Consider the following 19120-nt stretch of genomic DNA (forward strand, 5'->3'; position numbering starts at 1 on the left):
TACTTTCAGGCCATTAGCAGCTGTTCATGGACTTGATGTTCCCAAACAACGAAAGAATTTTTATGGATGGCGATGCGCCATCTAACTGCGCCACAATCGTTCGTGATTGGTTTGAAGAACATTCTGGACTTTCCGAGGGAATTACCTGGCCACCCGAATCGCCCAACATGAATACCCGAACGTTTATTGGACATAATCAGATCACGATAAGGTTGGAAGCTGAAGAAGTGAATTAAAATTTGTACTGCAGTTGGGGCTCGAACCCAGGTCTTCTTGCTTACTGGGCAATCATGCTGACCATTACACTACCGCAGCATTATGGTCAACAGAGCTGCATGAACTGTTGTTGTTGTTGTGGTCTTCAGTCCTGAGACTGGTTTGATGCAGCTCTCCATGCTACTCTATCCTGCGCAAGCTTCTTCATCTCCCAGTACCTACTGCAACCTACATCCTTCTGAATCTGCTTAGTGTAGTCATCTCTTGGTCTCCCTCTACGATTTTTACCCTCCAAGCTGCCCTCCAATGCTAAATTTGTGATTCCTTGATGCCTCAAAACATGTCCTACCAACCGACCCCTTCTTCTAGTCAAGTTGTGCCACAAACTTCTCTTCTCCCCAATCCTATTCAATACCTCCTCATTAGTTACGTGATCTACCCACCTTATCTTCAGCATTCTTCTGTAGCACCACATTTCGAAAGCTTCTATTCTCTTCTTGTCCAAACTAGTTATCGTCCATGTTTCACTTCCATACATGGCTACACTCCATACAAATATTTTCAGAAACGACTTCCTGGCACTTAAATCTATACTCGATATTAACAAATTTCTCTTCTTCAGAAACGATTTCCTTGCCATTGCCAGTCTACATTTTATATCCTCTCTACTTCGACCATCATCAGTTATTTTACTCCCTAAATAGCAAAATTCCTTTACTACTTTAAGTGTCTCATTTCCTAATTTAATTCCCTCAGCATCGCCCGATTTAATTTGACTACATTCCATTATCCTTGTTTTGCTTTTCTTGATGTTCATCTTATATCCTCCTTTCAAGACACTGTCCATTCCATTCAACTGCTCTTCCAAGTCCTTTGCTGTCTCTGACAGAATTACAATGTCATCGGCGAACCTCAAAGTTTTTACTTCTTCTCCATGAATTTTAATACCTACTCCGAATTTTTCTTTTGTTTCCGTTACTGCTTGCTCAATATACAGATTGAATAACTTCGGGGACAGACTACAACCCTGTCTCACTCCTTTCCCAACCACTGCTTCCCTTTCATGCCCCTCGACTCTTATAACTGCCATCTGGTTTCTGTACAAATTGTAAGTAGCCTTTCGCTCCCTGTATTTTACCCCTGCCGCCTTCAGAATTTGAAAGAGAGTATTCCAGTTAACATTGTCAAAAGCTTTCTCTAAGTCTACAAATGCTAGAAACGTAGATTTGCCTTTTCTTAATCTTTCTTCTAAGATAAGTCGTAAGGTTAGTATTGCCTCACGTGTTCCAACATTTCTACGGAATCCAAACTGATCTTCCCCGAGGTCCGCTTCTACCAGTTTTTCCATTCGTCTGTAAAGAATTCACGTTAGTATTTTGCAGCTGTGACTTATTAAACTGATAGTTCGGTAATTTTCACATCTGTCAACACCTGCTTTCTTTGGGATTGGAATTATTATATTCTTCTTGAAGTCTGTGGGTATTTCGCCTGTCTCATACATCTTGCTCACCAGATGGTAGAGTTTTGTCATGACTGGCTCTCCCAAGGCCATCAGTAGTTCTAATGGAATGTGCATGAACTACCGAAGTCAAATATCCTCCCCAACACGAACTCCAATTCACATCTCCCCTTATTAACAGGGGTCTCTGACATTGGAATAGCACCCCACCATTGGAAATAATAGGGAAGTGATGCATTACAGGTGAATGTTATGGTGCAGTGGTGTAATGGTCAGCATGTCTGCCTAGTAAGCGGACGATCTGGGTTCGAGTCCCAACCACAGCAAAAGTTTTAATTCACTTCTTCAGTTTTCAACATTATCATAGACTTAAATGTCTCAGGGAAAATTTAATTTAAGATCTATATAATCAGATCAGTTCATGCAAGAAATCCTGCACTGGGAACACTTTCGGAATCATGGGGAGCTATAGAGCAACATGGCTCAGTATTCCTGCAGCGGACGTCCAACGACTTCTTTAGTCCCTGCCACGTCGAGTTGATGAACTACGGCGGGCAAAAGGAGCTCCGACACGAAATTAGGAGAGTACCCAGTGACTTTTACAGGGTGTTTCAAAAATGACCGGTATATTTGAAACGATAATAAAAACTAAACGAGCAGCGATAGAAATACACCGTTTGTTGCAATGTGCTTGGGACAACAGTACATTTTCAGGCAGACAAACTTTCGAAATTACAGTAGTTACAATTTTCAACAACAGATGGCGCTGCGGTCTGGGAAACTCTATAGTACGATATTTTCCACATATCCACCATGCGTAGCAATAATATGGCGTAGTCTCTGAATGAAATTACCCGAAACCTTTGACAACGTGTCTGGCGGAATGGCTTCACATGCAGATGAGATGTACTGCTTCAGCTGTTCAATTGTTTCTGGATTCTGGCGGTACACCTGGTCTTTCAAGTGTCCCCACAGAAAGAAGTCACAGGGGTTCATTTCTGGCGAATAGGGAGGCCAATCCACGCCGCCTCCTGTATGTTTCAGATAGCCCAAAGCAATCACACGATCATCGAAATATTCATTCAGGAAATTAAAGACGTCGGCCGTGCGATGTGGCCGGGCACCATCTTGCATAAGCCACGAGGTGTTCGCAGTGTCGTCTAAGGCAGTTTGTACCGCCACAAATTCACGAAGAATGTCCAGATAGCGTGATGCAGTAATCGTTTCGGATCTGAAAAATGGGCCAATGATTCCTTTGGAAGAAATGGCGGCCCAGACCAGTACTTTTTGAGGATGCAGGGACGATGGGACTGCAACATGGGGCTTTTCGGGTCCCCATATGCGCCAGTTCTGTTTATTGACGAAGCCGTCCAGGTAAAACTAAGCTTCGTCAGTAAACCAAATGCTGCCCACATGCATATCGCCGTCATCAATCCTGTGCACTATATCGTTAGCGAATGTCTCTCGTGCAGCAATGGTAGCGGCGCTGAGGGGTTGCCGCGTTTGAATTTTGTATGGATAGAGGTGTAAACTCTGGCGCATGAGACGATACGTGGACGTTGGCGTCATTTGGACCGCAGCTGCAACACGGCGAACGGAAACCCGAGGCCGCTGTTGGATCACCTGCTGCACTAACTGCGCGTTGCCCTCTGTGGTTGCCGTACGCGGTCGCCCTACCTTTCCAGCACGTTCATCCGTCACGTTCCCAGTCCGTTGAAATTTTTCAAACAGATCCTTTATTGTATCGCTTTTAGGTCCTTTGGTTACATTAAACCTCCGTTGAAAACTTCGTCTTGTTGCAGCAACACTGTGTTCTAGGCGGTGGAATTCCAACACCAGAAAAATCCTCTGTTCTAAGGAATAAACCATGTTGTCCACAGCACACTTGCACGTTGTGAACAGCACACGCTTACAGCAGAAAGACGACGTACAGAATGGCGCACCCACAGACTACGTTGTCTTCTATATCTTTCACATCACTTGCAGCGCCATCTGTTGTTGAAAATTGTAACTAATGTAATTTCGAAAGTTTGTCCGCCTGAAAATGTACTGTTGTCCCAAGCATATTGCAACAAACGGTGTATTTCTATCGCTGCTCGTTTAGTTTTTATTGCCGTTTCAAATATACCGGTCATTTTTGAAACACCCTGTATCAGCTCAGTGTAAAAGCAGATGCTAGCCACGCCTGCAGGCTTACCTGTTCTATCTGACCACGAACGTTCAACGCAATGTACTCAGTACGTTGCAAGTGTGTAAATGTCCGTGGTGGTTGGTACAGTTTTCTGCGTAGCTTTCGACTGCATTATGTCGGTCGTTGGCGCATTCGAACGTGGTGCAATCTTACCCTCCCACACATCACCATTAAACTTGTCTTAGTGTCTTCATTAGTTTCAAAAACTTCGAGAGGCGTAAGACACACTAAATAAACACTTTTTACTTGTCTTCATTTTCTCCACTTGCTGTTGTTGGCTCCACTTATTGTGTCTAGGGGTACATTCTTTCGGCTGAAAATTTGATTTGACGCTGTGGGTTTCTGATGACTTAATAACTGATGAAGAATTATCTGTTGCTATGAATTTCTTTTATTTTATCACATTCTTCTAAATCACACCGACTTCACAGTCGTTTTCAGGACATAAATTCACATTTTTGCTGACAAGATTAGAAACTCGTCTGCTTCCATCAGAGGCCTGTCCACTAGTATTAACATTCTGCGGTATTCGCAATGTTCCAAAGAGCTTACGAAGGAAAAGAGTTTACAAACTTTCTTGACTAAAGAAGAATCTTCGCTAAAATGTATCATTATTTTGTAAATGAATGCAAAAATAAATTTAATAATTCGTGTTAGATTGTGCAATTAATCACTGGCCAACGAAAATTCTTTTTTAAAAAAACTTTCTTTACCTTGTTAGTTTATCTGGCTGAATCCAATTACAGCCTCAGTGTTTTTGTATCACTCATAGTTTTCGAGCAATATGCTTTTTACTATATAGTATAAAAATCCAATGCTATACGGTAAACGGGGAAATTAATGAAATGCTTTCTTACAACGTAAGCATGACTTGTATTTACAGTAAGCTACTTAAAACAATGATATATGTTAATAGATGTTTCACTTGCCAGCTGGAATTGGTTTGTTTTTTCTTTCTCTTTTCTCTTTGAAGCTTTCTGTGTAACTTTTTCTACGATGAGTCGCTTCCTGAACTTCTCGGTGAAGTGACCAACAGTAGTGAAATAATAATTAAATCGACACCCTACCTGCAAACAGGCGTTCATATACATCATTGGGGACATGTTGAAAACGTAAGCAGGAGATCCTGGGTTCGAGTCCCGATCGGGACACACATTTTAAAAATGTCTCCAATGATGTATAACAACGCCTGTTTCCAGCTAGGGTGTCGATTTAATTATCATTTCATTCTAGAGAATCTGCACGGTCATCAATGGTATCTGTTCTTTCGGGAACAGATACTACCGTCATATATAGTTAAAATATGGCCACTTGGCCATTGACCTTCTTGTGCGAACGCACACGCTATGCCCCAACGGGAGTTGGTAGATTAAGCTGCCACGAGTAATGAATGTGATGGTTAAACATCTCTAAGGAGCACTACGAATGTAGTGGTGTGGACATGTTGGGAATGTGGGTCTCACGGGGAGCGTGCAAGGGATAAGTCCCTGAAGGGGCACTATCCTCTGTGCACTCGGTGGCTCAAGTGGATAGAGCGTCTGCCATGTAAGCAGGAGGTCCCGGGTTCGAGTCCCGGTCGGGGCACACATTTTCAACTGTCCCCAATGAAGTATATCAACGCCTGATTGCAGGTAGGGTTTCGATTTCACTATCATTTTATTCTAGTGAAGCTGCACGGTCATAAATGGTATCTGTTCTTTCGGGAACAGGTACTACCTTCATATAGGCCAATAGTAGTCCCCCATCATGTTGGTGTTCCAGCTGCCTTGGTAGCGTTTTTCCATCACTTTAATGTCCTGGTGAAAACTCTCTCCTCGCTCCTCATTAACGTCTCGCATATTGTCAGGGAAGTAATCAAGGTGACTGTTCCAAAAGTGTACTTTCAGGCTCCTTAAACATCCTAAAGTTTTAAACTTCTTTAACATTGTAGCTATAATAAAAACATATTCTAGGCCTTTTTCATGTCCTAAGGACTTTGTAACGACTTGTTTGTACGACAGCCATGCTTCTTTCTCATTTAAGGTCATTGTGGATTCAAAGTTAACATCAAACATCAATTTTCGAATGTCAGGTCTGACAAAGACGCCTTCTTTTAGTTTAGCTTCTGAAACGTGTGGAAACTTTTGGCAGAGATACTTAAAACATGGTCCATCTTTGGGTAAAGACTTTATAAACTGTTTCATTACACCTAACTTTATATGTAGAGCTGGTAGGAGTAGGTTTTTTGGATCATTTGAAACGTCCCCTTAGAAAAATTAATTAATTACTGGGCTGATAAACCCCTTACGTTATCTGATTTTCAAACAGCTGTGCAGAACTGAACGTACTCAGACATTTCGCTCTTTACCTATTCTGATCAACACTAAACTGACACACAATATTTTTAGCGCAACGCAATCTGACTTTTAATAATCCCTACAAAAGAATGGCCCTGACTAACAATAACCTATACCCTTCATAAACCACTTACCTCACAAAAATCTTCGTTACTCAAATTACTGCAATACAGCGAGCGCCAATACTGCCAGCTAAATAAAAGATTCAAACTACTGAAGTCACTAACTACCGATAGGCATAGCAAATGAAAGATTTTGATAAAGAACAATCAATGTATTTACCTTAATAGTGTTCAAAAGTCATAATATATATATATATAGCAGTTCATGACATCCAGTCTTATAAATTTACTGTCTCTGATGGACACACGTCCAGATCATCCGCTCTCAAAACTCCGCCATTTCTCTCCCCACATCCACCGCTGCTGGCGGCTCACCTCCAACTTGCGCAACGCTACCCCGCTGTTAACATCCAGCTGCCCAACACTACAATAGCAAAAAACAATGCAAACCAGCCACAGACTCCACACAGCACAGCCAGTGATTTTCATATAGAGCGCTACATGGCGTTACCAACATAAAAACCTAAACAACCTACTTACACATTCACACACGAAACATGGAGATTTGCTAAAGCCACCTTGCTGACCAAGGAGCATGCGTGTTACTTTTAGATCCCCACATATCATCCAACTATGACCAGAATGGCCTATTTTATTTAGCACTACTTCTAGGTTTTCATAGCTTTGTTTCACATGTACTCGATGTCCAACAGGTATACATGGATACATGTTACCATTGTGTAATTTTTTTTCTTAAGTTCCTATGGGACCAAACTGCTGAGGTTATCGGTCCCTAAGCTTACACACTACTTAATCTAACTTCAACTAACTTACGCTAACGACAACACACACACATCCCCGAGGGAGGACTCGAACCTCCGACTGTGGGAGCCGCGCGGACCGTGACAAGACGCCTAAGAACGCGCGGCTACACCGCGCGGCCATGGTTGTATGAATCGTGCAACTTTTTATAAATGAGTAGAGCAGTTCAAAAATGGTGGCGACTCAGTGACTGACGAAAACCGTTCTGGCCGACCAGTTGCAGTTTCAACTCGCTCGGTCGCAGGTTCGAATCCTGCCTCGGGCATGGATGTGTGTGATGTCCTTAGTGTGGTGTCACCGCCAGACACCACACTTGCTAGGTGGTAGCCTTTAAACCGACCGCGGTCCGTTAGTATACGTCGGACCCGCGTGTCGCCACTGTCAGTGATTGCAGACCGAGCGCCGCCACACGGCAGGTCTAGAGACACTTCCTAGCACTCGCCCAGTTGTACAGACGACTTTGCTAGAGATGGTTCACTGACAAATTACGCTCTCATTTGCCGAGACGATAGTTAGCATAGCCTTCAGCTACGTCATTTGCTACGACCTAGCAAGGCGCCATTATCATTTGCTGTTTATCTTGTGATGCATGTACCGTCAGACCGATGTTCACCAATTATGAATTAAAGTTAAGTATTCCAGCAGTTATTTACGTTCTTTGCTACTATAAATTCCCTTAACTGTTCCAGACCTCACGCCAGCCTGCGTGAGCTTAAACGCGTGCCTTTCGGCTTCCTCTCATAGTGGCTTGGCTGTCTTGCCAAGTCACAACACTTAGGTTAGTTAGGTTTAAGTAGTTCTAAGTTCTAGGGGACTGATGACCACAGATGTTAAGTCCCATAGTGCTCAGAGCCATTTGAACCATTTTTCAACTGACTCACTTGAAAGTAGAACTGATGACATTATTCGTGCCGACCACCATGTGACTGTGGAAATGATAGTCGATAAGGTTCAAGTTAGTACTGGTACAGTTCATAAGATTATCTGTAACAAGCTGAAGTACCGCAAAACATGGGCAAGATGGGTCCTAAAGGAACTGACGCGGCTGCAAAAGGAAAGAAGTTTGAGAGTCTGCACAGAGCTAAAGGAACGTTATGAAACAGAAGGTGAGCACTTGCTAAAAAAAATTTTAACTTCTGATGAAACTTGGGTTCACTGTTACGAGCCAGAATCAAAAAGACAAAGCATCGAGTGGAAGCACACCAATTCACCTGTCAAGAAAAAATTCAAATCCCAAGCATGAGCAGGAAAATTCATGTTGACGTTGTTTTGGGATGCTGAAGGCCCAGTTTTTTGTGATTATCTCTAAGAGCTGCGTACAATGAACAGCCAATACTGCTTGGATTTGCTTTTAAACAAGGTGAAGCCAGCCATGAGAGAGAGACGTCGTGGATCTCAGAGGAGAGGTGTGATTCTCCAGCAAGATAACGCACGTCCTCATATAGCTCAACTACCCGTGAAACCATCACCAAAATGGGCTGGGAAGTACTGCCTCATCCCCCTTACAGTCCTGATTTAGCACCTAGTGATTACCATTTGTTTGGTGCACTGAAGGAGGCATTACGTGGGAAGAGGTTACAGGACAATGAGGACGTGAAGAAGTTTGTGGGAAATTGGTTCAAACATCGAGATAAAGAGTTCTTTGCAGCCGGAATAAAAACGGTTGTAGCCCATTGGAACAAGTGCATGAATGTTCAAGAGGATTATGTCGAAAAGTAGGATAAGTACTGTTTTGTAAAAATTAATGTTTTTTCCTATAAACCAATTTGTTTCTTTTGTTACTGAATGACCGTCGTACTTTACATGCGTGAAACTTGAATAACACAAAAGTAATTTTACACCTTACACGGGATTGTACAAGCAAAAAAGAAAAGAAATACATGTGCTTCAGTACTACAATATGAGGCATTCAAATGCAACCCGGTCACTAGTGTAAAGTAACGGTAACGATTTAATTAACTCGAAAATGTAGTTATACACAGTACGCATACTCAAAAATAGTCGCCAGAACTGTTGGCACATTTATCCCATTGCGACACTAGCCGGTCGATTCGATCCTGGAACAAGCTGTCGGATCCGGGCCTGGATTCAGTCACACATTTCGTCGTCCGTTGCAAATCGATTGCGAATAGCCGGAGGTCCCGTGAAAGTCACATGGTGAAAGGTCGCGACTGTACAGTGCAGGTTCCAGCGTTCCCCACCGAAATTGCTGGAATGTCGTCTTCCAGTAACTCGCGCCCCTCAAGGAATCGTTTGCGTCATTCCACCGCACCTGAACGACTCAGACTGTACTCACCGTACACAGCCTTCATCCGTCGATACATTTCACGGCCTCCAAATCCGTCCGCCGCCAAAAATCGAATCACTCCTCTTTGTTCCTTCTTACACGCCTGCATGTTCGGCAGTGGACGATAACTCGTGTGACCACTTTCTCTTCAGCGTGAAACCTCACTGGCGCTATGCAACATCAGATGGTGCGCACGCGTCACTCTCTCTATTAACAGATGGCGCCACCATACCCGCAGTTCGTGGTGCCACCTTACGTGTAAGGCACAGGTAGACGCACTGACCAGGTTTCATTTGAATGAACCTCGTAGTATAGTGACTCAAAGAAATGCTTGTGTTGATTATACAGGGTTATTACAGATGATTGAAGCGATTTCATAAATTCCCTGTAGCTCCATTCATTGACATATGGTCACGACACACTACAGATACGTAGAAAAACTCATAAAGTTTTGTTCGGCTGAAGCCGCACTTCAGGTTTCTGCCGCCAGAGCGCTCGAGAGCGCAGTGAGACAAAATGGCGACAGGAGCCGAGAAAGTGTATGTCGTGCTTGAAATGCACTCACATCAGTCAGTCATAACAGTGCAACGACACTTCAGGACGAAGTTCAACAAAGATCCACCAACTGCTAACTCCATTCGGCGATGGTATGCGCAGTTTAAAGCTTCTGGATGCCTCTGTAAGGTGAAATCAACGGGTCGGCCTGCAGTGAGCGAAGAAATGGTTGAACGCGTGCGGGCAAGTTTCACGCCTAGCCCGCAGAAGTCGACGAATAAAGCAAGCAGGGAGCTAAACGTACCACAGCCGACGGTTTGGAAAATCTTACGGAAAAGGCTAAAGCAGAAGCATTTCTTAAACAGGAGATTGGAAAACCGATGGATCGGTCGTGGTGGAGATCATGATCAACAATTCATGTCATGGCCTCCACGCTCTCCCGACTTAACCCCATGCGATTTCTTTCTGTGGGGTTATGTGAAAGATTCAGTGTTTAAACCTCCTCTACCAAGAAACGTGCCAGAACTGCGAGCTCGCATCAACGATGCTTTCGAACTCATTGATGGGGACATGCTGCGCCGAGTGTGGGAGGAACTTGATTATCGGCTTGACGTCTGCCGAATCAATAAAGGGGCACATATCGAACATTTGTGAATTCCTAAAAAAACTTTTTGAGTTTTTGTATGTGTGTGCAAAGCATGTGTGAAAATATCTCATATAATAAAGTTATTGTACAGCTGTGAAATCGCTTCAATCATTTGTAATAACCCTGTATAAGTACTCCGTAGCCCGAGGGTATCCAGAAGACCTGACCCTACCTTTTTATTGGCAGCAGAACCCGAGGTACGAGCACCATAGAGTCTCGCGTTTTGGAACGTATACGAGGTGCGACAATAAAGTAATGAGACTGATTTTCTTTGCAAGATGTGGCAACACTGCAGGCTTGCGTAGGCACAATATCTTTGAGCTCGGTCTATAAGCTGCTTCTAGTCCAAGCGGCACATCGATGCAAATCCTCAGTCGTGAGTTGTGCTGTAATAAGTTAACACGTGTTTGTCTCGTCACGGAAATGGAACTCCATAATATTGTGCAACGGTATGCCAATTCTTTTTGTGTTAAATTGGGTGAAAAAGTGACGACAACTTATGGTGAGCTACAGAAGGCTTTTGGAGAGGAGGTTATGTCAAGATCTCAAGTTTTTCCTTGGCATAAAATGTTTAGTGAAGGCAGAGCGAATGTTGAAGATTAAGACCGCAGTGGACGACCATCAGCCTGACGGACGGATGTCAACTTGGCGAGAGTGCGTGAACTCGTACAATCTGATCGATGATAATCTGTGAAAATGATTGCAAAAGAACTGAACATCAATCTAGAGACGATTTGTGTAATAATAACTGAAGATCTCCGTATGAGAAAGATTTGCGCAAAAACGGTCCCCAAAAATCTCACACCACAACAGCGAGAAACACGGAAAAATGTTGTAGCCGATCTGTTAGAGCAAACGGAAATCAGTCCAGAATTGGTGAGCCGTGTTATCACTGGTGATGAAAGTTGCTTTTTTTTCAGTACGATGCAGAGACCAAACGCCAAAGTTCGCAGTGGTGCTCAGACGAATCACCCAGACCAAAAACAAAAAAAATGGCTCTGAGCACTATGGGACTTAACATCTGTGGTCATCAGTCCCCTAGAACTTAGAACTACTTAAACCTAACTAACCTAAGGACATCACACACATCCATGTCCAAGACAGGATTCGAACCTGCGAGACCAAAAACAGCTTGCATGTCAAACTCAAAAGTGAAATGCATGCTTGTGTGCTTCTTTGATTCCAAGGGAATTGTTTGAAACGAGTGGGTGGCTCCTGGACAAGCAGTTAGTCAATATTACTGCATAGGAATTTTAGAAAGACTTCGTAAAAAAGTTCTTTGTGTCCGTGCCAAAGTTGCTGATAATTGTATTCTGCATCACGATAATGCGCCATCCCATACTGCTCTGTCAGTACAGCAATTTTTAACCTCAAAACAAATTTCAGTACTACCACAGCCACCTTATTCACCAGATATCGCTCTGTGCGACTTTTTTCTATTTCCAAAACGGCGGTCAAGGGACACCATTTTCAAGCAACACAAGATGTCCAAAAAGCTGTGACGAGGGCCTTGGAGGATATTACAGAAGATGAGTTCCAGAAATGCTTCCATCAATGGCAGAAGCGCTGGAAAAAATGTGCACGATCAGAAGGGAACTACTTCGAAGGGGACATCACTAAACCTGACTAAAACAGTAAGCAACATTTTTTTGCACATCAGTCTCATTACTTTATTGTCTACGTCTACATCTATATTTATACTCCGCAATCCACCCAACGGTGTGTGGCGGAGGGCACTTTACGTGCTACTGTCATTACCTCCCTTTCCTGTTCCAGTCGCGTATGGTTCGCGGGAAGAACGACTTCCGGAAAGCCTCCGTGCGCGCTCTAATCTCTCTAATTTTACATTCGTGATCTCCTCGGGAGGTATAAGTAGGGGGAAGCAACATATTCGATACCTCATCCAGAAACGCACCCTCTCGAAACCTGGACAGCAAGCTACACCGCGATGCAGAACGCCTCTCTTGCAGAGTCTGCCACTCGAGTTTGCTAAACATCTCCGTAACGCTATCACGCTTACCAAATAACCCTGTGACGAAACGCGCCGCTCTTCTTTGGATCTTCTCTATCTCCTCTGTCAACCCGACCCGGCACGGATCGCACATCGATGAGCAATACTCAAGTATAGGTCGAACGAGTGTTTTGTCAGCCACCTCCTTTGTTGATGGACTACATTTTCTAAGGACTCTCCCAATGAATCTCAACCTGGCACCCGCCTTACCAACAAGTAATTTAATATGATCACTCTACTTCAGATCGTTACGTGTGCATACTCCCAGATAGTTTACAGAAGTAACTGCTACCAGTGTTTGTCCCGCTATCATATAATCATACAATAAAGGATCCTTCTTTCTACGTATTCGCAATACATTACATTTGTCTATGTTAAGGGTCAGTTGCCATTCCCTGGTCCAAGTGCCTATCCGCTGCAGATCTTCCTGCATTTCGCTGCAATTTTCTAATGCTGCAACTTCTCTGTATACTACAGCAACGTTCGCGAAAAGCAGCATGGAACTTCCGACACTATCTACTAGGTCATTTACATATATTGTCGCACCTCGTAACGTACACATCCTGTCGCACCCTGGTACGATTCTCTTGAAATGCATACAGGACCTATATTTATGCATTCCACGACAAGTGGAAGCTGTTTTCAGTGCAAACGATTTCCATATACAATATTAGCCATAATAATGTTTTCGTGTGTTTTTGTCCGAGCCCTGCAGATTTAGATGGGGGCTTCCTGTTCAGGTCTAGACCGCCCACAATGCAAACACTCCTGTTGCGCGCATTCCTCTCGGATGGTCCAGACCGCAGTTCTGGTCGTCCACTGGAGCAGAGCCTTTAAATTACACCGGCCCGGCCCTCTTCCGCGGACCAGACAGCCAGGTTGACTTCATTACGGCGGCAGCAAAGCCGAAGCACGAGCGGGAGGCAGGGGCGGAGGGGGGAGGTTTTAGGGGCGGCAGCGCGTTTCTGGTGTACACTGGCGCAGGCCGGCGAGATGAGGAAATTTAATATCGCCGCGCGCAGAGAGCTTCCGCCCTGCGACCCAGGCAGAGGTGGTGACAGGGTGGCGGGGGGGGGGGGGGGGGGGGGGGGGGGGGAGAGGGGGGCGGCAAAATAGAGAGCGCCTCTGTCTGTAGGGTAGGTCTCTCTAATGCCGGATGTGCGACCCGCACTTCAAACTGCTAACGAACCGCGGCGAGCGGAAATAACTACAGGTGCTCCACAGGGGCTGCTTGTAGTCTCTCTCCTCCTCCGTTCGTAGATACAACATGACAACACTATCATTTTTTTTCTACACCTCCCACACTAGTCACGAAATCATTGCCATTTACACTTGATACAAGATGTCTGAAAGAAAGTTTCGGATAGCCTTTCTCTTCTCTTTCCGTGTAATTTTAAAAGACGAGCTACTCTTAACGCAGAGTGCGGGTAAATGAGTAATAGGATTACAAAGGACAAACAAATTGGCATATCGTTTATGTTCTGCACGGGTATGCTGCCGGATATTCACTACACGATATTTCGGCGATCCATCTGGCCGCCATCTTCAGGTGTGATCGCTGTGTACGCAATCACGCCGGAACTGAATGAATATACCCTGGGTCCAGGCCACTACGCCTGAGCGACAAGCGGAAGAGCTGCCCCCTTTTGTATCCCGCCTGGATAGGCGGTGCGTGGGTCTGCTCCTGTGCTTCTGTAATATAGGCCGAGTAAAGGAAGCGAGTAATAACAGGAGAGGTGAAGCACTTCGGTACTGCACGTAACTTCAACACTCTTAATAGAGTCAAAAACACAACTAAATATCAAATGCATACATAATTTTGGCGAGGATGTGAAATAAGGATGACTGTTCTGTATAACCTTTAAACTAACAACTACTCGTTGCTGTCCAGACATTAACTGAATGTACAAGGTGCATTTAAGTACTAAGACCTCCGATTTTTTTTCTCCGGACTGGAAAGAGATAGAAACATGCGCATTGTTTTAAAATGAGGCCACGTTCATTGTCAATACGTCCCAGAGATGGCAGCACCGTACGGCAGATGGAATTTTACCGCCAGCGGCGAGAATAAGAACTGTTTTAAATACTTAAAATGGCGACGTTTTCCTTACTTGAACAGCGTGCAATCATTCGTTTTCTGAATTTGCGTGGTGTGAAACCAATTGAAATTCATCGGCAGTTGAAGGAGACATGTGGTGATGGAGTTATGGATGTGTCGAAAGTGCGTTCGTGGGTGCGACAGTTTAATGAAGGCAGAACATCGTGTGACAACAAACCGAAACAACCTCAGGCTCGCACAAGCCAGTCTGACGACACGATCGAGAAAGTGGAGAGAATTGTTTTGGGGGATCGCCGAATGACTGTTGAACAGATCGCCTCCAGAGCTGGCATTTCTGTGGGTTCTGTGCACACGATCCTGCATGACGACCTGAAAATCCGAAAAGTGTCATCCAGGTGGGTGCCACGAATGCTGACGGACGACCACACGGCCGCCCGTGTGGCATGTTGCCGAGCAATGTTGACGCGCAACGACGGCATGAATGGGACTTTCTTTTTGTCGGTTGTGACAATGGATGAGACGTGGATGCCATTTTTCAATCCAGAAACAAAGCGCCAGTCAGTTCAATCGGAGCACACAGATTCACCGCCACCAAAAAAATTTCGGGTAACCGCCAGTGCTGAAAAAATGATGGTGTCCATGTTCTGGGACAGCGAGGGCGTAATTCTTACCCATTGCGTTCCAAATGGCACTACGGTAACAGGTGCATCCTACGAAAATGTTTTGAAGAACAAATTCCTTCCTGCACTGCAACAAAAACGTCAGGGAAGGGCTGCGTGTGTGCTGTTTCACCATGACAACGCACCCGCACATCGAGCTAACGTTACGCAACAGTTTCTTCGTTATAACAACTTTGAAATGATTCCTCATGCTCCCTACTCACCTGACCTGGCTCCTAGTGACTTTTGGCTTTTTCCAGCAATGAAAGACACTCTCCGTGGCCGCACATTCACCAGCCGTGCTGCTATTGCCTCAGCTATTTTCCGGTGGTCAAAACAGACTCCTAAAGAAGCCTTCGAAGCTGCCATGGAATCATGGCGTCAGCGTTGTGAAGAATGTGTACGTCTGCAGGGCGATTACGTCGAGAAGTAACGCCAGTTTCATCGATTTCGGGTGAGTAGTCAATTAGAAAAAAAATCGGAGGCCTTAGAACTTGAATGCACCTTGTAACTAACACAAAGTCTCGATAGCAAGCTAGCCCAGTCGGTAGTAGAAGCGATATTTCCAGGCCGTCTGCTCTTGATGAGATGGGCCGAAAATCAAGACGGCACTCCCTGAGCTCCACAGTGTCGGCCAGAGGGCGCTGTTTTCGACGTAGTCTTCTCTCGTAGTGCCAACTTACGAGAGCGTCGCGGCATCGTAACTATCGACGCTACACCCCCTACGAAACGAAGAATTGCAGCGCCACGGGTGCTGCGGCAGAAGCTGGCAAAAGTGATAAATCGCAAATTAAGATGTACCGGGGCGAAAACCAGATCGTTGTTGTTTTGTATCATAAAAAATAGGCTTATACATCTTGCTTAAAGCAAAACCTTTGTCTCTATTAATAATGTCATCAGATAATTGTATTTCGATGGATTCCTTGAGCAGATAGTGAGAAGCCGGAGCAATAATTTGCGTCTCTTTAAATGACATGTTATGCCCTTCATTGAAACAACGTTCGGCTACGTCAGATTTTTCAGACCGAACATTGTCTCAAGGAAGGGCGTATCAAGATGGCGGCCAGATGAATCGTCGAAATATCGTGTAGTGAAAACGATCATATACAGCAGCATACCCGTGAAGAGAATAAACATACACTCCTGGACATTGAAACAAGAACACCGTGAATTCATTGTCCCAGGAAGGGGAAACTTTATTGACACACTCCTGGGGTCAGATACATCACATGATCACACTGACAGAACCACAGGCACATAGGCACAGGCAACAGAGCATGCACAATGTCGGCACTAGTACAGTGTATATCCACCTTTTGCAGCAATGCAGGCTGCTATTCTCCCATGGAGACGATCGTAGAGATGCTGGATGTAGTCCTGTGGAACGGCTTGCCATGCCATTTCCACCTGGCGCCTCAGTTGGACCAGCGTTCGTGCTGGACGTGCAGACCGCGTGAGACGACGCTTCATCCAGTCCCAAACATGCTCAATGGGGGACAGATCCGGAGATCTTGCTGGCCAGGGTAGTTGACTTACACCTTCTAGAGCACGTTGGGTGGCACGGGATACATGCGGACGTGCATTGTCCTGTTGGAACAGCAAGTTCCCTTGCCGGTCTAGGAATGGTAGAACGATGGGTTCGATGACGGTTTGGATGTACCGTGCACTATTCAGTGTCCCCTCAACGATCACCAGTGGTGTACGGCCAGTGTAGGAGATCGCTCCCCACACCATGATGCCGGGTGTTGGCCCTGTGTGCCTCGGTCGTATGCAGTCCTGATTGTGGCGCTCACCTGCACGGCGCCAAACACGCATACGACCATCATTGGCACCAAGGCAGAAGCGACTCTCATCGCTGAAGACGACACGTCTCCATTCGTCCCTCCATTCACGCCTGTCGCGACACCACTGGAGGCGGGCTGCACGATGTTGGGGCGTGAGCGGAAGACGGCCTAACAGTGTGCGGGACCGTAGCCCAGCTTCATGGAGACGGTTGCGAATGGTCCTTCGCCGATACCCCAGGAGCAACAGTGTCCCTAATTTGCTGGGAAGTGGCGGTGCGGTCCCCTACGGCACTGCGTAGGATCCTACGGTCTTGGCGTGCATCCGTGCGTCGCTGCGGTCCGGTCCCAGGTCGACGGGCACGTGCACCTTCCGCCGACCACTGGCGACAACATCGCTGTACTGTGGAGACCTCACGCCCCACGTGTTGAGCAATTCGGCGGTACGTCCACCCGGCCTCCCGCATGCCCACCATACGCCCTCGCTCAAAGTCCGTCAACTGCACATACGGTTCACGTCCACGCTGTCGCGGCATGCTACCAGTGTTAAAGACTGCGATGGAGCTCCGTATGCCACGGCAAACTGGCTGACACTGACGGCGGCGGTGCACAAATGCTGCGCAGCTAGCGCCATTCGACGGCCAACACCGCGGTTTCTGGTGTGTCCGCTGTGCCGTGCGTGTGATCATTGCTTGTACAGCCCTCTCGCAGTGTCCGGAGCAAGTATGGTGGGTCTGACACACCGGTGTCAATGTGTTCTTTTTTCCATTTCCAGTAGTGTATAAGACGCCGCAAAAATCTACGGAATCACATCAAATTGACACATTTATTGAAATGTACTTTGAAGACAAGGAAAAGTACAGCGATAACCCGCAACATTATGACCACTGTCCATCGCAACGTCGTATGCCGCCTGGTTGCGTTGCGGGCGCGTGACTCGGTAACAAAGGAACACCATGTGATCAAAAGTATCCGGACACCTGGCTGAAAACGTCTTACAAGTTCCCAGTACACTCCACCTGTAATGCTGCAAATTCAGTATGGTGTTGGCCCAGTCTTAGCTGTGGTGACAGCTTCCACTCTCGCGGGCACATGTTCAATCAGGTGCTGGAGGGTTTCTTGGGGAATACCAGCCTATTGTTCCCGGACTGCTGCACTGAGGAGAGGTATCGGTGTCGGTCTGTGAGGCCTGTCACGAAGTCGGTGTTCGAAAACATCCCAAAGGTGTTGTATAGGAGTCAGGCCTTTGTTTGTTTGTTTGTTTTGTTTGTTTTGGTTTTAGGGCGCAAAACTGCCATGGTCATTAGCGCCCGGTCCGTGACTTAGGAAACAGTAAAAGACCGAAAATGGAAACTAGCGGCAATGGGAACGAAAGTCATAAAATTGGAGAAACGAAAAGCAGAAGGAAGGCTTAAAAATCCACTACAGAAAGGGGTGGTTGTCCCCAAAAAAAGCTTCAAATGACTGACGTCATTTCACTGGCACTAATAAACTCGAGAACGCGATCGGCTGAGCGCGTGTCATCTGCTAAAATCGACGATATATCAAGCGATAGCTGTAGACGGGAGCGTAACTGATTAAAATAGGGGCACTCAATTAAAAGGCGTCTTACCGTCCACAGCTCAGAGCAGTGGGGACAGAGTGGGGGAGGATCGCCGCTTAAAAGATGTCGATGGCTAAAAAGACAGTGCCCTATCCGGAGTCTAGTCAAAATTACCTCCTCCCGACGACGCGTTCGGGAGGAAGAGGTCCAAGCGCAAGGAAGAGCTTTCACGTCCCGCAATTTATTATGGGGAAGTGTCGACCAATGTGCGTGCCATAAATGAACAACACGACGACATAAAACGCTCCGTAGATCGGCGAAGGGAATCGATTGAATAGCTGGCCGAAGAAGAGAGACTGCAGCCTTGGCCGCAATATCGGCCGCCTCATTCCCACAGATACCAACGTGTCCTGGGAGCCAGAGGAACGCCACCGAGACGCCCCCCAGGTGGAGCAAGCGCAGACAGTCCTGAATCCGGTGGACCAGAGGGTGCACAGGGTAAAGAGCTTGGAGACTGAGGAGAGAGCTGAGAGAATCTGAGCAGATAACGTAC

At 45.8% G+C, this 19120-nt stretch overlaps 2 non-coding genes across 2 annotated transcripts; one reads left to right on the forward strand and one right to left on the reverse strand.

Moving 5' to 3' along the window:
* Positions 1 to 242: 242 nt before the first annotated feature.
* On the reverse strand, positions 243 to 315 carry Trnat-agu. The gene has a single exon. It is a non-coding gene; the product is annotated as a tRNA-Thr (tRNA).
* Positions 316 to 5375: 5060 nt separating this feature from the next.
* Trnat-ugu lies at positions 5376 to 5450 on the forward strand. The gene has a single exon. It is a non-coding gene; the product is annotated as a tRNA-Thr (tRNA).
* The last annotated feature ends 13670 nt before the right edge of the window (positions 5451 to 19120 follow it).

This window comes from Schistocerca americana, chromosome 10 (genome assembly GCF_021461395.2).
Source record: "Schistocerca americana isolate TAMUIC-IGC-003095 chromosome 10, iqSchAmer2.1, whole genome shotgun sequence".
Lineage (NCBI taxonomy): Eukaryota > Metazoa > Arthropoda > Insecta > Orthoptera > Acrididae > Schistocerca > Schistocerca americana.